Source organism: Mauremys reevesii, linkage group 4, assembly GCF_016161935.1.
Source record: "Mauremys reevesii isolate NIE-2019 linkage group 4, ASM1616193v1, whole genome shotgun sequence".
Taxonomy (NCBI): domain Eukaryota; kingdom Metazoa; phylum Chordata; order Testudines; family Geoemydidae; genus Mauremys; species Mauremys reevesii.
This window is the reverse complement of record NC_052626.1, coordinates 114,243,921-114,267,636: the sequence shown is the minus strand read 5'-3', so window position 1 is coordinate 114,267,636 and position 23,716 is coordinate 114,243,921. Positions and strand designations below refer to the sequence as shown.

General features: G+C 49.2%; 1 pseudogene; it reads left to right on the top strand.

Annotated features, from left to right (window-relative positions):
* LOC120405024 overlaps positions 1–22,543 on the top strand; it is a 53,249-nt pseudogene extending 30,706 nt beyond the window's left edge.
* Positions 22,544–23,716: the final 1,173 nt, after the last annotated feature.

Below are 23,716 nucleotides of genomic sequence, written 5' to 3'. Positions count from 1 at the left end.
TGGGCGACAGGGGATGGAGCACTTGATGGTGACCTGTTCTGTTCATTCCCTCTGGGGCACCTGTACAAGACAGGATACTGGGCTAGATGGAGTATGGCTGTTCTTTCTCTTTTGAAGGTGGCAATCTGACTGGCATCAGGGATTGATCCACATTCATTATAAAGGTCAGGATGTGACCAGCTGTGTGTGTGTTTAAGGCCTAGGGACTGCCTGTGAGAATCCAAAGGTGAACAGGGCAAATAGAAAGTTTTGTGCATTGGATCAGGTGTATTGTCAGTGTGAATTGTTAAGCCTCCAAGAATGAGAAGCCTCAGGAACTGCATCACCATGTGAGCCAGTGTCTCTGTCAGCTCCTCCAGAAAACTTGAGCTCTCTGTAGGTAAAAGATCTGTGCTATTGGAATGTCTTATTGGGCTTGTCATTGGTCTCTCAGGGTACGTCTACACTACGGGATTATTCCGAATTTGCATAAACCGGTTTTGTAAAACAGAATTTATAAAATCGGGTGGAGCACGGCCATACTAAGCACATTAAATCGGTGGTGTGTGTCCATGGTCCGTGGCTAGCGTCGATTTCTGGAGCGTTGCACTGTGGGTAGCTATTCCCTAGCTATCCCATAGTTCCCGCAGCCTCCCCCGCCCCTTGAAACTTCCGGGTTGAGATCCCAGTGCCTGATGGGGCAAAAATCATTGTCGCGGGTGGTTCTGGGTAAATGTCGTCAGTCACTCCTTCGTCTGGGAAAGCAACGGCAGACAAGCATTTCGCGCCTTTTTCCCCTGGATTGCCCTGGCAGATGCCATAGCATGGCAATCATGGAGCTTGTTTTGCCGTTTGTGACTCTCACCGTATGTGTACTAGATGCCGCTCACAGAGGCGATTCAGCAGCGCTACACAGAAGCATGCTTTTGCTTTTGCATGACAGCAGAGATGGTTACTAGCCATATTGCACCATCCAAACCCTTCCATAAATTGGAACTGCGGATGATCATGGCTACCAGTCCTTTTGTACCATTTGCTGCTAGTGCCCCTGGCCAATCAGCCAGGGGTGCAAAAGCCAAGATTGGTTACTAGCTGTATTGCACCTTCCATCATTTTGTACCATTAGCTGCTGTCATAAGTGCCCCTGGCCGATCAGCCAGGGGCGCAAAAGCAAAAATTGGGAATGACTCCCTGAGTCAATCCCTCCTTTTTGGTTTCTAAAAATAGAATCAGTGCTGCCTAATATAGGCAAGTGTGCTAGAGAACCACCGTATCATAGAACCAGAGAGCACAGCTGCTCTGTGTCAGAGCCTGCAGAAATTATTACCTGTATGCTATTCACAGGGGGTGCTCCTGTAACAACCCCACCTGTTGATTCCGTTCTTCCCCCAGCCTTTCTTGGCTACCGTAGCATTGTCCCCCCACTTGTGTGATGAATTAATAAAGAATGCAGGAATAAGACACACTGACTTGTTAGTGAGAAATGAGTGGAAGGCAGCCTCCAGCTGCTATGATAGTCCAGACAGGACATTAAGCAGTGTGTAGGAGAGAAGCCCAGCATCCCACTGCTAGTCCAGGGGCAACTGAATCTTTTCTTTACACATGAAGGGTGGGGGCTGATGGAGCTCAGCCCCCTGTTGCTATGATGAGGATGGTTACCAGCCATATTGCACCATCCATCCACCAGAAAAAATTAGGGCCAATAGGCTGATGACGAGGACGGTTACCAGTCCTTTTGTACCATCAGCTGAGGCTGATCATGAGGATGGATTTCCAGCTTTTTGTACGATCAGCTGATGCTGATGATGAGGATGGATTTCCATCATATTGTACCATCAGCCGCCCATGGCGGGGGGGGGAGCAAGGATGTTGGTGTTGAGTGCTGCACTATCGCGTCTATCTGCAGCATTCAGTAAAGATAGGGTGACATGTAAAAGAGTCAGAGGATTGTTTTACCTTTCGCTTCTGGGGGTGGGTGGGGGGTGGGTGAGTAGATTGCCAAGCTATGCCCTGACCCGCGGACACTGTGTTTGACCCTAGAAGCATTTGGAGCTCAGCCAAGAATGCAAATAATTTTCGGAGGCTGCAGGAACTGTGGGATAGCTTCAGTCCTCCAGTCCATGAGCGTCCATTTGATTCTTTGGCTTTCCGTTACGCTTGTCACGCTGCAGTGCGCTGAGTCCCTGCTATGGCGTCTGTCTGGAGATTTTTAAAAAAGGATTCTGAATTTCATCTTCTGTAACGGAGCGCTGATAGAACGGATTTGCCTGCCCTTACAGCGATCACATCCGCATGGTCCATGCGGGAGCTCTTTTTTTATTTTGATTTCGGACTGCATCGCCACCCATGCTGATCGGAGCTCCACGCTGGGCAAACAGGAAATATTCAAAAGTTCGCGGGGCTTTTCCTGTTTACCTGACCACTGCATCCGAGTTCAGATTGCGGTCCAGAGCGGTCACTGGTGCACTGTGGGATAGCTCCCGGAGGCCAATACCGTCGATCAGCGTCCACACTAACCCTAATCCGATATGTTAATACCGATACTAGCGTTACTCCTCTCGTTAGGGAGGAGTACAGAAACCGGTTTAAAGAGCCATTAAAATCGATATAAGGTGCCTCCTAGTGTGGACGGTTTTGGCGTTAAATCGGTTTTACGCTCCTAAAACCGATTTAAACGCCTAGTGTAGACCAGGCCTCAGATTAAGTAGATGCACTCAAGGGATTTTGTTATAAAGGAGCTTCTTTTGCATTTGAAGCTGGGTGGCAATAAAATTGGTGCTCCGCTGCTGGAACTGCCTAGTCTGGGTCTGTAGGGCCCTGTGTCAGCTGGAAGGATGAAATGATCCAGCTCCCAGCCTGCTGTGTCAGATAGCCAGGCTCTGGGGATGCAGACCAGATCAGGGATCTAATCCAAGCTGATAAAAGGCTTTTCAGCCACTAACCTTGCTTTGTTCAACACAAGCTTTGATCCTGAGGTGTGCCTGTGTCTGTAGCAATTTTGTGTGCAGTGGCTGAAACTCATTTGCACTGGATTGGTGGCTGGTGCCTAGAGTAATGCTTTCCAGAGGCTGGCTTGTATTTCTTGTGTGTCTTCCATGCAGGGCCGGTGCAATCATTTAGGCAAACCAGGCGGCTGCCTAGGTGCCTAGTGGTTGGGGGTGCCTAAAAGCCTGCTCAGGTGAGGAGGTGGAGTGGAGGTGAGCTGGGGTGGGGGGCCGTGGGGAGGGCTGCCCACAGTAACAGGGGGGGCGCACAGGGGAACTGCTCCCCGCCCCAGATCACCTCCACTCTGCCTCCTCTGCTGAGCACACAGCCCCAGCTCTAATTCTCTTCCAATTGGTGCCACAAGCCTGGGAGGGGAGGAGAATTAGAGCGATGGCATGCTCAGCAGAGGAGGCAGAGCCGAGGTGAGCTGGGGCAGGCTCCCCAGGTGGGATTAGCTGCTGCAGGAGGGGGCTCCCCAGGCAGGGTTAGCTTCTGCGGGAGAAGAGTCTCCCCAGGGAGGGTTAGCTTCTGCGTGGGGTGGGGGAGTCTCTCCGGGCAGGGTTAGCTTCCACATGTGTGGGCGGGGTATCTGCGGGCAGAGTTAGCTTCCGTGTGGGGGGGTGTCTCCCTGGGCGGGGGTAGCTGCAGGGGGGGTAGCTGCTGCTGGGGGGAGAGTTAAAGGGTGGGAAGGTGACGCGAGGTGGAAGTTTCATGCCCTAGGCGAAACTTCCTTGCACTGGCCTTGCTTCCATGTAAATCTTGGATTGGAGTGGAAAAGTCTCATACCCATGAGACACTCCCACAGTCTTTTGTTCACATGAAGGCTACGTCTGCACTCGGAGCTGGGAGTGCGATTCCCAGAGTGACTAGACACACTCGCACTAGCTCTCATCGACTCAGCATGCTAAATATAGTGATGTAGCTACAGTAGCGTGAGCAGTGGCATAGGCTAGCTGTTCTGAGTATGTATCCGGAGGGCGGGGGATAGGAGTTCACCTCCCCACAGCTCTTCATGGCTTTTGCATTTTTGCTTGGGTAACTCCAGGCCCTGGGTAATCAGCTTCCTGAATTTCCCGGACACAGTTCCTCAAATCAGATATTGTGCTTGGACCCCTCGTCACTACTCCTAGTATCTATCCATTGATAAGTAGCTCTCTGCCCTTGAAGCCTTGGGCTTTGTCTGCAGTTGGAGCTGGGGGTGTGTGATTCCCAGCTCACATACACACATTAATGCTAGTGCTGATCTGAGCTAGTGCACTAAAAATAGTAGCGTAGCCATGGTAGCATGGGCAGTGGTGAGCAGCGGCATGAACTAGCCACCACCACCCAGACATTTTTTAAAAGTTAGGTGCAATTTCCTGTATTTTAGAAGCTTTTCATATGTTTCAAAGTCAGAATGCTGTGCAATAAAAATAATGTAATAAAATAATCAATAATACGAGCACAGCCGCTGTTCATCTAGACTTCTGTGCTAGGATAACTTGCTAGTGCATCAGCTAACGTACTGTGAAACCAGATGTGCATCAAAACCACAGGACCCCTAAATATATATGATTATTTCAGGTAGATGCAAGCATGAAATATTCTAAAACCTAGCACTAGCATTGGGGAAAAACTTGTTGAGGGAGTGCTATCAATTCTATAATTAAGTTTGCATTCAGATTTGCAATTAAAGGAGGACTGAAAACCCATTATTTTACTATAAAGATTTTGAGGTAAACAAAAATCAGGTTAGTCCCTCCTCTAAGCTCTGGTCAAATGGACTCCCATGCCCACCTACCATTCCTAACCAGGCTACAGAGATCCCATTGTCCTATGAAGTCACGTTGTCTGATATATAATATTGTTGCCATCTCATAATTTTATCACAAATTTTGATATTTGATGGTTTTTCTTAAAGTCACAGCTCCTGGAGTCATGTGAATAAGTGAGCCCCTCACTTTTTAAAAATGAAGGCTAAGTTTCTAGCCCTTGTGGTTACAGATAGAGCCTGAAAACACAAACCCTAAAGTCTCAAAAACCAGAAGACAAAGAAAAAGAACCCAAAATGTATTTGTAAAAAAAATCCCATGAAATCTAAGCCGATATCGTGACTTTTTGGAGCCTGACTCATGATTTTGGAACTTTTGGGGTTGGCCACATGTCATGAATATATTTTATTGCAATGTTGTGGCATCAAACTTGATATAAAATAATGTAACAGAGTGCCTCTAGATCTCCCCTCGACTATTTTTAGTTTTTCTCTGCTTGAAAGTTTTCTTCTCTCCTTTTCTCTGACTCTTTTTTCCTCATTGTTTTGTAGTGTCTGTTTTTACCCTCCAATTAACTTCTCTCTTCTGATATTTTCCACCCTCTAAACTTCTCCATCCATCTTCCCCATTTTCCTCCTCCTGACCCTTTCCTAGAGCCTTCCTTGAAACTTCACTTTCTCTCTCTCTCTCTTTATAGTGCAAGCAGTGGGGCTAATGCAGGAAGTCACACCCAAACCTGGTTCTGGCTTCTCACTGGTCAAGGGATGAGTCTTAGGACAGAGTCTAGGGCTGGTTTTGTGGCTCATTACTGATACTGATTGGTCAGGGAAAGGAGATGCTGGGTGGGGCCACCTGTCAGAATGGCTGTGATGAGCCTCATTCACTCTCTGATGGATCTGCTCTGCATTTGTCTCTCCTGCAGGTTGAGATTTTGCGGTCTCACAGGCGCTTGCTGTGGGGATCTCTCCACTGTTCTCAGCAGGAGCCAGAGCCTGACAGACCTTGACCTCAGTTATAATTTTTCTCTGGGAGAGGCTGGAGTTCAACTGCTGTGTGAGGGACTGAAACATCCAAACTGCAAATTACAGATGCTGGGGTAAGTAATATTTGGTCTCCTCTGTGTATTTTCAGATGACATCTATGTAAAGTGCTTCACAGGGGCTGTAGCTGGTGTCTGCCCCCTGTAGGTATATGGAAAAACTGAGAGTTCAGTGTCTCTCCAGCACCATTGTCAATGGCTCACAACATGCACCCAGCCTGCCCTGTTTGGAAAATGGAAATATTAAGCAAAGGTGGGCCCACAGCAGACAGCTGGTAACACGGTCCCAGTGAATAAATATTTTATTTTTTTTAAACCAATTCTTTAATATTGGGCATTTTTTTAAAAAAAGAGCACTCTCTTACCCTTCCACTAACAGCCCATTTTAAAGATAACTTTAATGACTTTGATACCTTTATATATTAACTTTAAAACTTGTGACATTTTTCTGCACAGATTTAAAGACTTCCATGGCGTCAAAGCAGCTGAGTGCACATACCCCAGCCCAGTGAGTGGCACAAGCTGCCTCCTTCTGAGGCAGCTGTCAATCAGAGTGTGGTGGGTGGTGATGTAGGAGTGATCTGTCACTAACACAACTTCCAGAGACCCCTTTCTCTGCAGCACATTAGATCCAAAACTGGTGGGGGGTGGGCACTGCACCAGATTCACAAGGCCATTATTTCACCTTGTGCCCTGCTCCCTACAGTGTATTTCCCCGTGAGTTGTCTAGTCTACTGTGATGATGGCCCAAGTCATGGAGCTTCCACCCCTTCTGGGGGGAAACTATTCCATGGATTATTCCAGTAGATCTGTCAGAGCAGCACAGCAGTGAAGCAGACACACTTCAGTTGTGTATCTTCCCTCCCACTCCCCCCCATATCACTCTCAGTGAGTTACTCGTTCCCCACCCTCCTCCGAGCTGTGAGGGAGAGATGGGGCAGTTGCCACCAGGGAGAAGTGCCACCATCACTCGCTGCAGGGCTGTGGGGGAGGAGAGGCCAGTCGTCACTGATGGTGGAGAAAAAACAAAGAGCTTTGAAATGAGTCCTGTCTACCTACATACTGACAGGCAGAGCTTTGAGATGGGGACAGAAGCAGCTCAGCCCTCCAGCCATGGGTCTGATGTTCTGGGGAAAGAGTGGGGGTCCCTGGAGTAGGAGTTGGTGGCATTAACCCCAAACCTCCAGTGATAGACAGAAGCTGCAGAAACAGAAGGCTGATTTTGACATTCACTTTGCTGGTGCTTTTGTCTCGAAAATCTGCCCCAAAACGGCCCTGGGGAACATTTTGGGCTGGAGAGCTTATACTGGCTCCATCTGCTTAGACCAGAAAGGATCCAGAGTGCTAGCAATGAAAACATTTGAACTATTTTCCAGCCACGACCTTCCCACTCCCAACCCACTAAAAGTGACCCACAACCTGCCCCCTCCCTTTACTTCAACTGACCAGTCACTTGTGGAGTGCTGCGTAACCGACATAATGGGCCAGACTGTGCTCTCAGTTGCTCTGTATTTGCAAGTCTGCCTTTATTGACTGCAAGGGATTTGCTCCAGAGTTACACCAACATAAATGAGAGCTAAACCCTGCCTGACGGGTGTGCATGGAAAAAATCCACACTAACGGCCTTTTGTGTTTTTATTCCCCCTGGCCTCTTCCCACAGCACTGTCATCTCTCCCTGCACTCCCACAATAATAAATATTTCTAGACTCACACAGACATCTGTGAGGGGAACACAGTGCATGGGTCAGAAATGAATCGTTTTCCATTCTCTCTTCATTTCATGCAGGCTGGAGTGGTGCAGACTCTCAGCTGTATGTTGTGGGTTCCTCTCCTCTGCTCTCAGCACCAGCCAGGCCCTGACATAGCTGAACCTTTGGGGGGCAAAGCCGGGAGATTCAGGTGTGCAGGTGTTGTGTGAGGGACTGAGACATCCCAACTGCAAACTGCAGAAAATACTGTAAGTACTGGCTGGTCTGCTCCAGTCTGTGCCTGCTAGCATGGTAGCTCTGGCTGCTGGGTTACCGAACTGTAATGCTTGTGCTCCCACCAGCCCCAGGCCCTGCACCTTCCACTCCATAGAAATATACGGCTGAAAGGGACCTCGAGAGGTCATCGAGTTCATCCCACAGTGCAGAGGCAGAATTAAGTAAACGTAGGCCATCCCTGACAGGTGTTTGTCTCACCTGTTCTTAAAAACCTCCAAGGACAGGGATTCCACAGTCTCCCTAGGTAACTTGTTCCAGGACTTTACTCTCCTTATAGTTTGAAAGTGTTTCCTAATATCCAACCTAAATCTCCCTTGCTGCTGATTCAGCTGATTACTTCTTGTCCTACCCTTGGTGGACATGGAGAACAATGGATCACCATTCTCTTTATAACAACCTTTCACATAATTGAAGTCTGTTATGTTGCCCCTCAGCCTTGTCTTCTATAGACTAAACATGCCCAAGTCTTTCACCCTTTTCTTGTGGAGCTTGTTTTCTAAACCTCTTTTCACTTTTGTTGCTCTCATCTGGACTCTAATTTGTCAACATCTTTCTTGAACTGTGATGCCCCAAACTGGACACAGTTCTCCAGCTGAGGCCTCACGGGTGATGAGTAGAATGGGACATTCACCTCCCATGTCTTACCTACGATTCTCCTGCTAACACGCCCTACAGTGATATTAGCCTTTTTCCAAAAAATACATCACACTGTTTACTCATATTCACTTTGTGATCCACTATAATCCCCTGGTCGTTTTCTGCAGTACTGCCCCCTAGCCAGTTATTCCCCATTTTGTAGTTGTGCATTTGATATTTTACCTTCCTAACTGCAGAACATTGCACGTCTCTATTTAATATGATAAATTTCAGACCAATTTTCCAATTAATCAAGATCATTTTGAATTCTAATCCTGTCTTCTAAAATTGTTTGTAACCCCTCCCCAGCTTGGTGCCATCTGCAGATGTTATAAGTGTGCTTGCCACTCCATCATTCAAGCTGTTAATGAAAATATTGAGCAGTTCCGGATGCAGGACAGACCCCTGAGAGACCCTGCATGATATATCCTCCCAGGTGTAGTTTCAGGCCAAATTTGCAGGACCAGCAAAGCTCTGAAGACTCAGCTGCAACAGCAAATGTCTTATTGAGAGTCGGGAAGAGGCAACGTGAGCAGCAGGTGTATGGGGTGGTACCATGGTCCTAGCACTCTACGGCAGCAAGACTCTGGTAATCAGGAAGGATATTTCAGCAGAAGCAAATCTCAATCAGCAAAGCAAAACAACTTAAACACATCAAATCATAAACCACCCCAGCCTGAGGCTCGCTCAGCCTGGATTTGCAGCCATCTCAACCCACAGCCATTCTGCACCCACTGGCTCCCCAACAGCTGTTTTTATAGCCCTTTCCCTGAGCACCTGTGCAAGGACAGATTGAAGGAAGCCAGAATTAACCCCTTACTCGCTGAGGACCTGGGATGTCCCTAGCCCCTAAATATTTGGCTAGTGTCACATGTGGCAGGAGCCATCCTTCCCTCCCTCCAGAATGGAAATGAAACCCTCTCCAGACAGATACCGACACCAGTGAGGGAACCACAGCCAACAGGGAGGAAACAAGTGATCACTTCCCTCTCTGTGTATTTGTCTCTTGTAGGTTGGGGAGCTGCAGCCTCACAGCTGCTTGCTGTGGGGATCTCGCCACTATTCTCAGCACCAGCCAGAGCCTGACAGAGCTGGAACTGGCGGATAACAAACTGGGGGATTCAGGTGTGCGGCTGCTGTGTGAGGGACTGAAACACCCAGACTGCAAACTGCAGAAACTAGTGTAAGTAACCGCTGGCTTCCTGCAGTCTGTGATTATTAACAGTGACCTGAGCTTTGTCTACTGAGGCATCTGTACTCCTGGCAGCTGAGGAAAACTGTTTTCTATTCTGAGAAAACTTAATATTTCCCCCGTTCTGCATTGTGATCCCACTGGTTAGGGCACTCACCTGAGGTGTGGGGGGCACAGGTTAAAGTCACTGCTCTGCCTGATTTGGGAGGAGACGAAGCTGGGCTTCACACAGGCCAGGTGAATGCCCCAACCACAGGGCTACTGGCTATTCTAGGCTTGCTCTGTCTGTAGTTTTGCCTTGAAAGTCCAGCCTGGCTAAGAAAGACCTTCCTGACAGGACTTCCATCAACACCACGACGTTCCCACAAAAAGTGTGTGACTAATCTGCATTTTCTGATGGAAAAACTATTTCACTGAAAAAAATCCCAAATGGTTCATCTAATGACCACCCAAAAACACCTACTCTCCTCCTGCGTACAGCTGAGAGACCCCACCACACTGTAGATTTGTCGTATTTTACTAGACAGAAGTTGGGTCACACGGAGCCTCTTCATGCCCCATAGATATTTTCTGTAGGTCCTCTGTTTATTGTACTCACTAAGGTTTGGTCCACACTAGAAAGTTAGGTCGACCCAGCTACGTCACTCAGGGGCATGAAAAATTCACACCCCCGAGAGAGTTAAGCCGACCTAAACCCCAGTGTAGACAGTGCTAGGTCACATACTGAGCATAGCATCCTGCTGGGAGCACATGGCTCCAGGATCTGCACTGGTTGCCCATTGGTCTCTGGGTGGAATTTAAGAGGCTGGTTCTGATCGATAAAGCCCTAAATGACCTGGGACTGGCCTACCTGAGGGATTGTGTCTGCCCCAACTGCAGTCAGCACGGGCACCTGAGCTGATTCCCCCTTTGTTATAAAAGAGAAGGGATGGTTGGCCTCTGTGAGGGCTCTGGGACTTTCCCTTTCCCGCAATCCAAAATACCCCACATTTAGGGACATTCTGGGCATGCTGCAATGAGCCTCTGTTTGATTGGGGTTTTAAAGAGGGTTGAGAAGGTGTTTTCTGTAGCTGAATGGATAAGTTCCTATTAGAATAATTAATTTAATGCTACTGGGGGTTTGGTTGTAGCTCTAATTGTGTGTTAGAGGTCTAGAGCAGGGGTGGGCAAACTTTTTGGCCTGAGGGCCACATCTGGGAATAGAAACTGTATGGTGGGCCATGAATGCTCACAAAATTGGGGTTGGGGTGTGGGAAGGGGTGAGGGCTGTGGTTGGGGGAGCGGGTTCTGGGGTGGGGCCAGAAATGAGGCATTCAGGGTGCGGGAGGGGACTGTGAGCTGCAGTGGGGAGTGGGGTGCAGGGGAGTGAGGGCTCCGGCTGAGGTTGCGGCCTCTGGGGTGGTGCTGGGGGATGCGGAGTTTGGGGTATAGAAGAGTGCTCTGGGCTGGGATTGAGGGGTTTGGAGGGCAGGAGGGGACTCAGGGCTGTGGCAGGGGATTGGGGTGCGGGAAGGGGTGCAGGCTGGGGGTGCAGGTTCTGGAGTGGGGCTGGGGATGAGGGGCTTGGCATGCAGGAGAGTTCTCTGGGCTGGAATGGAGGGATTCAGAGGGCCGGAGGGGGATCAGGGCTGGGGCCGGGGGTTGGGGTGTGGGGAGAAGCTCAGGGGTGCGAGGAGAAGCTCAGGGGTGCAGGCTCCAGGTGGCACTTATCTCAAATGGCTCCCAGAAGCAGCAGCATGTCCCTTCTCCAGCTCCTACACAGAGGCGCAACCAGGCAGCTCTACACGCAGGGCCGGCTCCAGACACCAGCATTCCAAGCTGGTGCTTGGGGCGGCATTCTGCAAGGGGCGGCAGCCCCCCTAGTTTTGCCCCCAAGCAGCGTGCCGAATTGTGCCGTGGGCGGGGGGGGGCAGTCTGTGTGCCCTTAGGGCGGCAGGCGCATTTCCACGGCGGCGGCAATTCAGCGGCAGCTTCTATGTTTAGCTGTCCGGGGCAGCTTCAGCTAAACATAGACGCTGCCGCCGAATTGCCGCCTCCGCGGAAATGCGCCTGCCGCCCTAAGGGCACATGGACTGCCCCCGCCGCCCAGGGCGGCAATTTGGCGCGCTGCTTGGGGCAGCGAAAACTGTAGAGCCGGCCCTGTCTACACGTTGCCCCATCTGCAGGCACCGCCATTGCAGCTCACATTGGAGCACCGGAGGAGGACATTGGAGTGCATAGGAGCCGGAGCGGGGCTATGCCGCTGCTTCCAGGAGCCACATGGAGTGGCCCCCAACCCCGCTCCCCAGCTGGAGTGCCAGAGCGGGGCCACGTGGCTGCTTCCGGGAGCCGTGTGGAACAGCCCCAACCCTGTTCCCCGGCTGCAGCACCAGAGCACCAGAGCAGGGCAAGTCCCAGACCCCACTCCCCAGTAGGAGCTTGAGGGCTGGCTTAAAATGGCCTGCGGGCTGTAGTTTGCCCACCCCTGGTCTAAAGCCTCATGTAGGAGTCTTTTTGTAATCTGAATCAAAGTGAAATGATTTCTCTATTGCTTCCAAATTAAGAATCACTTTAGAACAGGGGTCGGCAACCTTTCAGAAGTGGTGTGCCAAGTCTTCATTTATTCACTCTAATTTAAGGTTTCACGTGCCAGTAATACCTTTTAATGTTTTAAGAAGGTCTCTTTCTATAAGTCTATAATATATAACTAAACTATTGTTGTATGTAAAGTAAATAAGTTTTTTAAAACGTTTAAGAAGCTTCATTTAAAATTAAAGAAAAATGCAGAGCCCCACAGACTAGTGGCCAGGACCTGGGCAGTGTGAGTGCCGCTGAAAATCAGCTCACATGCCACCTTCGGCACATGTGCCATAGGTTGCCTACCCCTGCTTTAGAGTTACACACAGGTATCAAGAAGGGGAAATGCAAAGGATGGGGCATAAACAAGTCATCATTTTGCTCTCTGTATATCTTTATATCCTACAGACTGGGGTATTGTGATCTCACAGTTGCTTGTTGTGGGGATCTGTCCTCTGTTCTCAGCACCAGCCAGACCCTGACAGAGCTCGGCGTAAGGTGGAACAACCTAGGAGATTCAGGAGTGCAGCTGCTGTGTGAAGGATTAAAACATCCAAACTGCAAATTACAGACACTGCAGTAAGTACCAGATGGTTCCCTTTAGTCTGTGCCTGTTAACACTGTAGTTGGTGAGTTACACTCTGTTTATCAGGGTCACAATAACCTGCATAGAACCCAGCCATGGACCAGCCCCACTCTGCTCCCAAGGCAAACATCAGAGACTCACTGATATCTTCATTGGTCACATTTTGCTAGTTAAACAACTGAATAATGAGAGAACTGCAGAACATAGGGCTAGAAGGGGCTACAATGATCAGCTGCTCTAACTCCCACCAAGATGCAGGAGTTCTGAGTACTGCAGTGGGCTCAGTCCCTGGGCCCTGTTCTGCAGGCAAAGTAGCTGGGTAATTGTCCTAAAGGGGCAGCCAAAGGTCCCTCAATACAGGGTAATCCTTAGGTGGTGCAAAGCAGGTCTAACCACATTTTTGGCACCCTTCCACAGCATCCCTCCTGCCTCAGCATAGGAAGGGCAGAGAGGTTAGGAGGGGCAGGGTGGAGCGCAATGACGCTTCACCGGATCCTAGCCTGGCACAGCAGCTGGAGTAACTTAGAGCAGCCCTGAGATTCCTCTTAGTTATACCAGAGGCTGTTTTGGCCCCCATCTGGCCCAGGATCAGTGCAGTAGGAAGGTGGGTTACAGCCAATATCTTCTCCTCGAAGTCTCTCAGCAGTGCCAGATGTGAACTTGGTGCAGCCGAGGACAGAATCTGGTGGCTTTTAGCAAACCACAAATGCAGCATATTTTGACATTAGAAAACAATGATTTTACTCACTAAGGCAGTAACAATCCCACATGTGTGCACACTGCCCTGAACTGGAGCTGTCACTCCTGCTCTCCCAAAAGACCTGGAAAGAAAAGGAAATTGAACATGGCTCTTTTCTCCCAAAAGGGCTGTAAACAGTAAATGTGAATAAATATCAACATTAATGTGTTTCCCACAAAGGGGCTGAGACTCCCCTCTGATCATTACCCATCATTTAACAGAATCATAGAAGATTAGGATTGGAAGGGACCTCAGGAGGTCATCTAGTCCAGTGGTCCCCAACCATTTTGTGACCAGTAGCACATTCATGTTTTCAGAAGAGCGTGGCAGGCGCCAACAATTTTTCAAGGCTTATTTTGTATTTGTACATTAAATAATACAAAAAAAATATTTAATATTACATAATATATGAATCCAGAGAGAAGCCGGAGAAAAGCCACAAGGACAGAGAACACCGGTGCCTGCAGCCCTGGAGTACTCTGTCCCCAGCAGGCGGTGAGCCCCAGATTCTCTTCTCTGCTGGGCATTAGGTGGGCCTCGCACCTGCCGGGGACCGAGAACACCAGCGCCTACAGCTCCAGAGTTCTCTGTCCCCGGCAGGCGCGGGGCCGCGGCTTCTCTCCGGCTTAAGCTGCGGCCCCGCACCTGCCAGGGACCGAGAACACCGGTGCCCGCAGCCTGCAGCCCCAGAGTTCTCTGTCCCTGGCAGGCGTAGGGCCGCGGCTTCTCTCCCCTGCTGGGAACTAGGCAGGCCCCGCACCTGCCGGGAACAGAGAACACTGCACCCACAGCCTGAGTTCTCTGTCCCCGGCAGGTCCCCTGCTGGGCACTAAGCGGCGCATATAAATGCCTCAAGGGCGCCATGGCGCCTGCAGGCACCACGTTGGGGACCACTGATCTAGTCTAACCCCCTGCTCAAAGCAGGACCAATCCCCAACTAAATCATTCCAGCCAGGGCTTTTTCAAGCCAGGCCTTAAAAACCTCTAAGGATGGAGATTCCACCACCGCCCTCGGTAACCCATTCCAGTGCTTCCCCACTCTCCTACTGAAATATTTTTCTTAATATCCAACTTAGACCTCCCCCACTGCAACTTGAGACCACTGCTCCTTGTTCTGTTATCTGCCGCCACTGAGAACAGCCCAGCTCCATCTTCTTTGGAACCTCCCTTCAGGTACTTGAAGGCTGCTATCAAATCCCCCCTCACGCTTCTCTTCTGCAGACATGGGTGGCAAGTTTGTAAAAATTTTGGTGGGGCCCAGAACCCGCCCCCAACTCCGCCCCCCCCCCAACTCCGCCCCCACCTGCCTAAGGCTCTGGGAGGGGGCTCGGCGGGGGAGGTCTGGGGTGCAGATCCTGGGCTGGGGATTAGGGTGCAGGAAGGGTGCTGGGTGCAGGCTCTGGGCTGGGGCAGGGGGTGGGTGTGCAGGAGGAGGTGAAGGGTGCAGGCTTTGGGATGGAGTTTGGAGTTGGGAAGGGGTGTGTGGGAAGGGGGAGGGAGTTTGGGGATAGGAGGGAGTGCAGGGTGAGGACTGTGGGGCTGAGGATGAGGGGTACATGATGCAGGAGGGGGCTCAGGGCTAGGGAAGAGGGTTGGGCTGTGGGTGAGGGCTGTGGATGAGGGGTTCATGATGTGGGGGCGCTCAGGGCTGGGGCAGAGGATTAGGGTGTGGGGGGATGAGGGCTCTGGCTGGGGCTGAGGATTAGGGTGCAGGGGGATGAGGGCTCTGGCTGGGGCTGAGGGTTTGGGGTTGGAGAGGCTCAGGGTAAGGGCAGCCTGCCTTGCCAGTACTGGCGGGGGGCAGGCACTAGGACCCTGCGGCAGCAGACAGCAAATCTGCTGGGAGCCCTCCGGGCAGCAGGCAGGGGAGAGGCGCGCTGCGTTCTGTCAGGCAGGGACGCAACACAACGCGGCGGGGGGGGGGGGAACACGCGGAGGGGGGGTGGCAGGCGGGGGCTGGGACCTGCTCCAGGCAGGGTCGCGGCGGCGGGGGGAGACCTGCGGTGGCTGGGGCCGATCCAGGCAGGACCGGGGGGCGGGAAGAGACCCAGCTCCAACTATTGCTGGAGCAGGGCGCCCAGCCCTGAATATTGCTGGGGCCCGGGCCCCACACAAATATATAACCTGCCGCCCATGTCTGCAGACTAAATAAGCCAGTTCCCTCAGCCTCTCCTCATAAGTCATGTGCCCCAGCCTCCTAATCATTTTTGTTGCCCTCCTCTGGACTCTCTCCAATTTGTCCACATCCCTTCTGTAGTGGGGGATCCAAAACTCGATGCAATACTCCAGATGTGGCCTCACCAGTGCTGAAGAGAGGGGAATAATCACTTCCCTTGATCTGCTTGCAATGCTCCTACTAAAATGCAGCCCAATATATCATTGGCCTTCTTGGCAACAAGGGCACACTGCTGACTCATATCCAGCTTCTCATCCACTGTAATCCCCAGATCTTTTTCTGCAGAACTGCTGCTTAGCCAGTCGCTCCCCAGCCTGTAGCAGTGCATGGCCAAATCTGCATTGTCACCCCAGCTACTGATAACACAGCCCAGTCAGCAAGTATGTCACTGAGAACGGGCTGTGGGCTGGCACCCAGTGCCCTTTCTGGCACATCCTTCTCATGGCAGCTAATTCAAGGCTGGTCTGCAACCCCACTGGCCAGAGCTCAGCCCTGTCATCTCTGGTCTCCTCAGCATCCCTGTGCATTGTCCTCCTGTGTCACTAAGCCTTAGCAATTGCCTCTCGCCTCCTGCTTGCAGGCTGCTCCACCCGCACATGTCCTGGTGCTGCTGCTCCCAGCCCGCCAGCCACAGCCTGCTTCTCTGATCAGCTCTCCCCTTCCCACCTGCCTCCTTGCCCTGGCTCTCAGGATACCACTGCCAGGCTTTCTGTCCTTGCTACCTGCAGCCTGCTGCTCACCCCCCCACACACACACACACTGGCCCTCTCGCTCTCCCAGCCTGATCCCTTCTGTCCAAAGGATGTCACTTCTCTTTCCTCGTCATTCTGATTAACACAGCGCCCCCTACTGGTGAGATGCTAATCTAGGTTCTTCCTCTACCAGAACAACCTAGCCCAGTGGCCCCCAACCTTTTTGTGACCAGTAGCATATTCATGTTTTCAGAAGAGCGTGGCGGGCACCAACAATTTTTCAAGGCTTATTTTGTATTTGTACATTAAATAATACCAAAAAACATATTTAATATTACATAATATATGAATCCAGAGACATGCCGGAGAAAAGCCACAAGGACAGAGAACACCGATGCCTGCAGCCCTGGAGTACTCTGTGCCCAGCAGGCGCAGGGCCCCAGATTCTCTTCTCTGCTGGGCAGTAGGTGGGCCCCGCACCTGCCGGGGACCAAGAACACCAGCGCCTGCAGCCTGAGTTCTCTGTCCCTGGCAGGTCCTCTGCTGGGCACTAGGCGGGCACACATAAATGCCCTGTCGGGTGCCATGGCACCCACGGGCACCACTTTGGGGAACACTGGTATAGTCCTTTCTCTTCATACCATTCTAGCAGGGAACCAGCAGGTCATTACAGTGTATTGTTAGGACCATCCCACCCATTAGAAATAGCACCTGTAATAAGATGGCCAATGTTTGTATGGTGGGTCCTGCGCTTTTCTTGGGAGGGGCTAAGACACTACCCCTTGCCCCTGCTCTTGGGTGCCAAGGGCCCCACTAGTGGCCCAGGAAGGAGGTAGAGGAGGGAAGCGGGAAAGGGGTCTGGGTTTTCTCCTCACTCTGAGTCCCTCTCAACCTCTGCAGGTTTCTTACCCTCTTCCCCCTTGGGTGGGGTTATCCTCAGTCCTTAGATGTTGGAGGAGGGAGTCTCCCTTACTTTGGTTCTCTGATCTCTCAAATCTCACAACACACCTCCAAGCTCTAGTCCTCTCTCCTTCCTCCTCTTCCCCTGACTGCCTGAAGCAGGGGGTTTCATTAGGTTCCTGATGGGGCCTTAATTGACTACAGGTGCTACAATTAACCTGTAGCAACCCTCCCTAGTCTACAGGGAACCACACCTTAATTAGCCTGAGGCTACCACTCTACCCCTGCTCCCAGGCCCTCCTGTATCACACACCTCAATCTGCCTGTCCCTTCAACTCATCTGAACAATCGCATATAGAACACATAGTAACTGACACAACACCTGCACATGGTAAATTATTCCCTCCAGGGCTTATAGTGTTTAAGAGAAGAGGGTGTGTTTCTATGGGGATCCCAGAGGGATCGATTGGCCCTATGCTTCATAACATTTTTATCAATGACCTGGCAGACAACATAGTATCACTGATAAAGTTTGCAGATAACACAAAAATTGCAAAAGGGGAAATAATGTAGAGCACAAGTTAGTGCTACAGAGCAATCTGTGTTGCTTGGGAAATTGGGTGCAAGCGAACAATATGTACATTTTAATACAGACCAATGGAAATGTGTGCATCTAGAAACAAGTAATTTAGGCCACACTTACAGGATGGGGAACCCTATCTTGGGAAGCAGTGACTCTGAAAAAGACTTGAGGGGGTACGGTGGATAATCAGCTAAGCATGAGCTCCCAGTGTGTTGCTGTGGCCAAAAGGGCTAATGGCAGGGGCGGCTCTAGCCATTTTGCCACCCCAAGCACGGCGGCACGCTGCGGGGGGCGCTCTGCCGATCGCCGGTCCCGCGGCTCCGGTGGACCTCCCGCAGACGTGCTTGCAGAGGGTCCGCTGGTCCCGCGGCTCTGGTGGACCTCCCACAGGCATGCCTGCGGATGCTCCACCGGAGCTGCGAGACCAGCAGACCCTCCGCAGGCATGCCTGCAGGAGGTCCACTGGAGCAGCCTGCTGCCCTCCCAGCGACCGGCAGAGCGCCCCCCGCGGCGTGCCGCCCCAAGCACACGCTTGGCATGCTGGGGCCTGGAGCCTCCCCTGGCTAATGGATGTATAAAGAGAAGAATCTCGAGTAGGAGTTGAGGTTATTTTACCTCTGTATTTGGCACTGGTGTGATGATGGCTACTGAAATATTGTGTCTAGTTCTGGTGCCCACAGTCCAAGAAGGATGGTGATAAATTGGAGAAGGTCCTGAGAAGAGCCATGAGAATAATACAAGGATGGGAAAACCTGCCTTATAGTGACAGACTTCGATCTACTTAGCTTAAGAAAGAGAAGGCTAAGAGGTTACATGATCACAGTGTACAAGTACCTACGTGGGGAACAAATATTCGATAATGGGCTCTTCAGTCTAGCAGAGGAAAGTATAACAGGATCCAATGGCTGGAAGTTGAAGCTAGACAAATTCAGACTGGAAATAAAGTTCCGTGAGGGCAGCTAACCACTGGGACAATTTACCAAGGGTTGTGGTGGATTCTCTGTCACTGGCAATTTTAAAATCAAGATGGAATATTTTTGTCGACAAGCTCTGCTCTAGTTCAAACAGGAATTGTTTGGGGGACGTCCTGTACTGCAGGTCAGACCAGATGATCACAGTGGGCCCTTCTGGCCTTGGAATTGATGACTAATCCCAAAGGCTCCTCTCAGAGCACTGTGGTTTACTGTGCATGCCTAGAATGAAGACTGCTGATGTCAGCGAATGGGGCAAAAATAAGCAATCACAAATCTTTGTATCTCTCTGGCTCCTGCAGACTGAGCGGTTGCCATTCACAGCTGCTTGTTGTGAGGATCTCGCCTCTGCTCTCAGCACCAACCAGACACTGACAGAGCTGATCCTGGGAGAGAAAACAATGGACAACTCAGGTGTGAAACAGTTGTGTGAAGGACTGAAACACCCAAACTGCAAACTGCAGAAACTGGGGTAAGTTACAAGTGGGCTCCTTTCACGAGTGTTCCTTTCACATGGGGCCAGGCTTTCGAAAGTGCTCAGCATGCAATAGCTTGTGACTTCTATGGTCAGATTTTCAGAAAAGCCAGCAGCATCCTGGGTAAATGGGACTTCAGTCCCCTTGAACATCCAGCCCCAGTTGTGGGTGCTGAGTTCTTTGGAAAATCTTGCACATAGTGATGTGATTTAAGCTCTTTCTCCTGGGGTCACAATGTTATTGTCCATGCACCCAAGAACTGGCACCTAGTCTCCTCCTGCAGAGAAAGGAAGAGAGATCCACTGCTGTGATACCAGTAGAGCTGGGTGACATTTTTTGCTCAAATAGTAAATTTGCAGAAAAATGCACTTTGAGGATGAAAATATTTGCAAATGGATGTTGCATCTGATGAATAATTTTGGCAGAATAAAAAGCTGGCTTTTTTTAAACAAAAGATTTGTCTTGTCACTTTGAAACAATGTTTTGTTTAGAAATGTAGCTAATTTGATTAATTTGTTTTTGAGGGTAAAAAACACTTAAAAAGAAACTAAAGAAAACCACAAAAAGACCCGATTTTTTTTCAGATCAAATAAATTTTCATTTGGCACCAAAAAAATTGTTTGTTTGATTTCTTTTAACAACAACAACAACAAAAAACCCTGAAAATTTGAGGTTTTGATTCAAAATGAACCTTTTCTTTTTTTTTTCTTCAGTTCAGCCACCAATCTGAAAAATGTATTATTCATGCGGCTTGACTAGCTTAAACATGGGATAATAAAGTGGCTGAGCACTTCAAAGGCAGCGTAGTTTTGTGTTAGAATTAGGGTGATCAGACAGCAAGTGTGAAAAATTGGGACAGGGGGTGGGGGGTAATCGGAGCCTATATAAGAAAAAGAGCTAAAAATCGGGACTGTCCCTATAAAATCGGAATATCTGGTCACTCTAGTTAGAATCTCAGTTATTTTACTCAGTAAGCAGGACTGAGAATACGAGTCGGGGGTGTTTCACAATTGAATTAAAATAGCCCTCCATGCAAATGATAATTTACCACCATTTCAACAAATAATTCTGGGACAAAGCCAAACAAAGAAAAAAAGAAAAAGGAAAAGAGGGAAAGGATACAAAGTCGACACCTAATTGTTTTTGTTTAATTTCTTTTTCTATCTATGATGGCAACCCCGTTTCTTCACTCTTCTCCTCATCTTGGTTGTCTGTCTATTCAGTAGTTCATACAGATATTGGTAGGATTGGAAGGTCCAGCCGGCACCTTAGGCAACTGACATCTGCCTTTTCCTCCAGAACAATGTCAGGCAGTTTTAAACTGTTTTTAAGATCATCTTAGTTCATAAAAGCTACCAGAGTTTCAGCTTAAGCAGCATTTAAATCCAGCACAGCCGGACAGCCGGACAGCTATAAGAGAATGTTTTGAAATTTCTATACCACTGGCCTGAAGGGGAAAAGGCAAATCTATAAAAGAGAGAGAACTAAAAGGACCAGAAATAAAGGAAGATAAAAGACTGATGGGAATTAAAAAATGGAAATAAGTTCTGTGGAGCATTGAGATAGCAAATACATTTAAACAACGTCCAGATTTCTACACAGTCCTAGACATCCCCCACACAGCCTTTGGTTCTGGGCTGTTACAACCAAAACACATGATGGCAGCTTTCAAAATGATTTAGATTTAGAACAATAACTTTATAGATTAATAACAATTCAGAAACAAATAAGTTCGCTGAAGTCAGTTTTCTCGCTTGCTATAAATGTCACATGCTGGCATCTCCCTCCCTCTAAGTGGGCCAAGAGTTCCACACGTCACTCAACAGCAGCCTCTTCAGCAGGCAAGGACGGGCCTGGTCAGACTCCAGAGGGAATCCAGTGCAGATGGTGACTGCCGGGGTGGACCAAAAATGTGTGGGATGGGGAAAGAAGATGGGCGCAGATAGTTATGTCTGAACATTCATTGCAATAGTCTTTTGTGTCCATTCCAGAGATGATTTCACTGAAACCAATGGTGTGCGGCTAACTCTGCTTCAAAGGGACTGTGTTCTCAGGCTTCATGTCTAACACTTTTTCTTGACTTGTTTTTCCCCACAGCTTGAGCAGTGTCAATGTAAATGAAGACACACAGAGAGAGCTAGATGCTGTGAAAAAGAGGAAACCTGATATGGTCATACATATATGGAAGAATTGGTGAGCAGGAGCCATTGCACCGACACTGCTCTGGCCTGGCTGTCGGCCTGCTAGCTGGGACAGCAGCTAGGGACAGGACCTGCCTCTTTTAAGGCATCTCTGGCATCACCAAGGACTCTGGATGCATATTCTCCTGCTGGTGTTAAGAGTGAGAACCTCACACTGTGGGGAAAATACGCTCCCGTTTTGTGAGCTTGTTGAATTTACACATTCAGCCTCCACAGGCGCAGGACTGGAAGAGACTGTCAGGTCTGTGAGAACCAAAGGCTTATTATGTGGAGCTGGTTAGGCTTTTTAGGTTCACCCACTGATATCTGCCCACATCCTCAAGGTTGTAGACCCCTGTTGCTTATTGAAAGAAATGTTGTTTGGTTTCAGTTTTATAAATTGTATTAAAACTATTACACCAACAAACTGTATCACCAAAGTGAAGCTACTAATCGTACTACAAAACTAAATGAAGCACAGAGCAATGCAACTATCCAAACAAAATCAAACCCCAATTAAATTAGTCTCAGTGTTAAATCAAAACTATGTCACCAAATTAGTTACCTCATCAGATTAATAAGAACTGATTATTTGTTGTATTAATCCTAAAAAGGATCTAAGAAGGTGACTGTTTGGGTTATGAATCCCAGCTAAAGAATTTTACCCAATCAACCAAATCTATAACTTGGTGCTGGGTCACTCTCTTAATACTGTAAGGAGTTTATTATTTAATGTCCGAACCACAAGCTCAGAGCCAATTACAAAGCTTTCTCCTGACATTTCAATGTGTGCTGGTGAACACTTTCCTCCCCTCACCCAGAGCTATTACAGTGTAGGCTTTGAAAAAACACACTCTGCTAAGCAGCAGTTTGACATCTCTTATTTAGCAATTTACAGCTGACAGCTTTGTTTCTCAGGCCTCAAACACACACAGACAGAACATACTTCAGCGAATGTCTTTGAGACTGTTTTAGGGCTACTTCTATCCGGGGAACTTTCTTTAAGGCGCCTTCCTGGTGTAGATTCTACTGGCGCTCGTACGCACATGCTGCATGTATGTACAAACCCAGGCTCTCACACCATCAGATTAGAGAATAAAAAGGGCTGGGACATCTCCCAGTTAATAAAACCAAGGCAAAAATAGAAAAAAGGGAAAAACAAGACATTTAACATAATGCCCATGCTTGTGCTGGGACTTATAAAACACAAAAAGTCTGTACACACTAAAAAAACCCTGACTGACAGAGCAGGAGGGGGAAACACTAACCCCCCTACCTTTTAGGCTTGATCCTGCTATGATCGAGGGTATATTCACCTATGTAATTTATATATATAAATTTATATATATTTTTCCGACAGACGGGTAGGAGCACTGAGGACTCTAATCTTCTCCCTATTGCCCAATATCTCTATGACCGGGGGTGTGCACAACTGAATGATTGATCACTTTATATGTATGATATACCCTTTAGCAGTATTTTCAACAATCACGGTGCATGTCCTCCCCCTTTTGCAATTCTCCAGCAACAAATGTTATGCTTAGAAGAAGCACACGGGATTTTTTTTTTAGGGGAAAAGGCAATACGCTGCGGATATTGGAGATACAACAATTAGCATATGCATTTAATTACACACATAGACACACTGTCCCGCTAGTCAGTGTTACAGTTACCAGTTCAGAGGCTGTCTCAGTCTAGTGGCCAGCTAGGTTGATTACAAGTAGGGAGGACCCAGGTTCTGTAGGTCACAACACGATGCTCTGGGGAAGTCTTGGCAGCATGAACCCTACAACAAAGTGGTGACCCCAAAGGTCTATTACTGCCTTGAAATGAGCTTTAGACACAAGATTCTGGCTGATGCAATTTTTACCAAAGGCCTGTTAGGCCATTCCTTTCTGCTTTCCGAAATAGTGGCTGGCAGAATATTGTTCAATTATTTATACATTAATACATTTAATACATGCTACATTACCAGTCTTTATTTTTTTGTAATTATACAAAATACAAACCTAAGATTTTACTACTACTACAAGGCCACACAGGCCAAGGCCGGTCAGTGGCTGTATAGGCAGGTGCCTAAACATCTGTTGGTAGAAGGATTGAGACAGAGGGGTTCTGAGGGTGGGCGGGGGATCAGGGCTGGGGCTGGGGATTGGGGCATGGGACCGGGTGCAGGCTCTAGCTGGGGGGGACGGCTGTGGGGTGGGCCTGGGGATGCGGGTTTTTGGTGCAGATGGGTGCTCTGGGGTTATATAGTGGGGTCCAGTGGGGGGTATGGGGTTCTGGGCT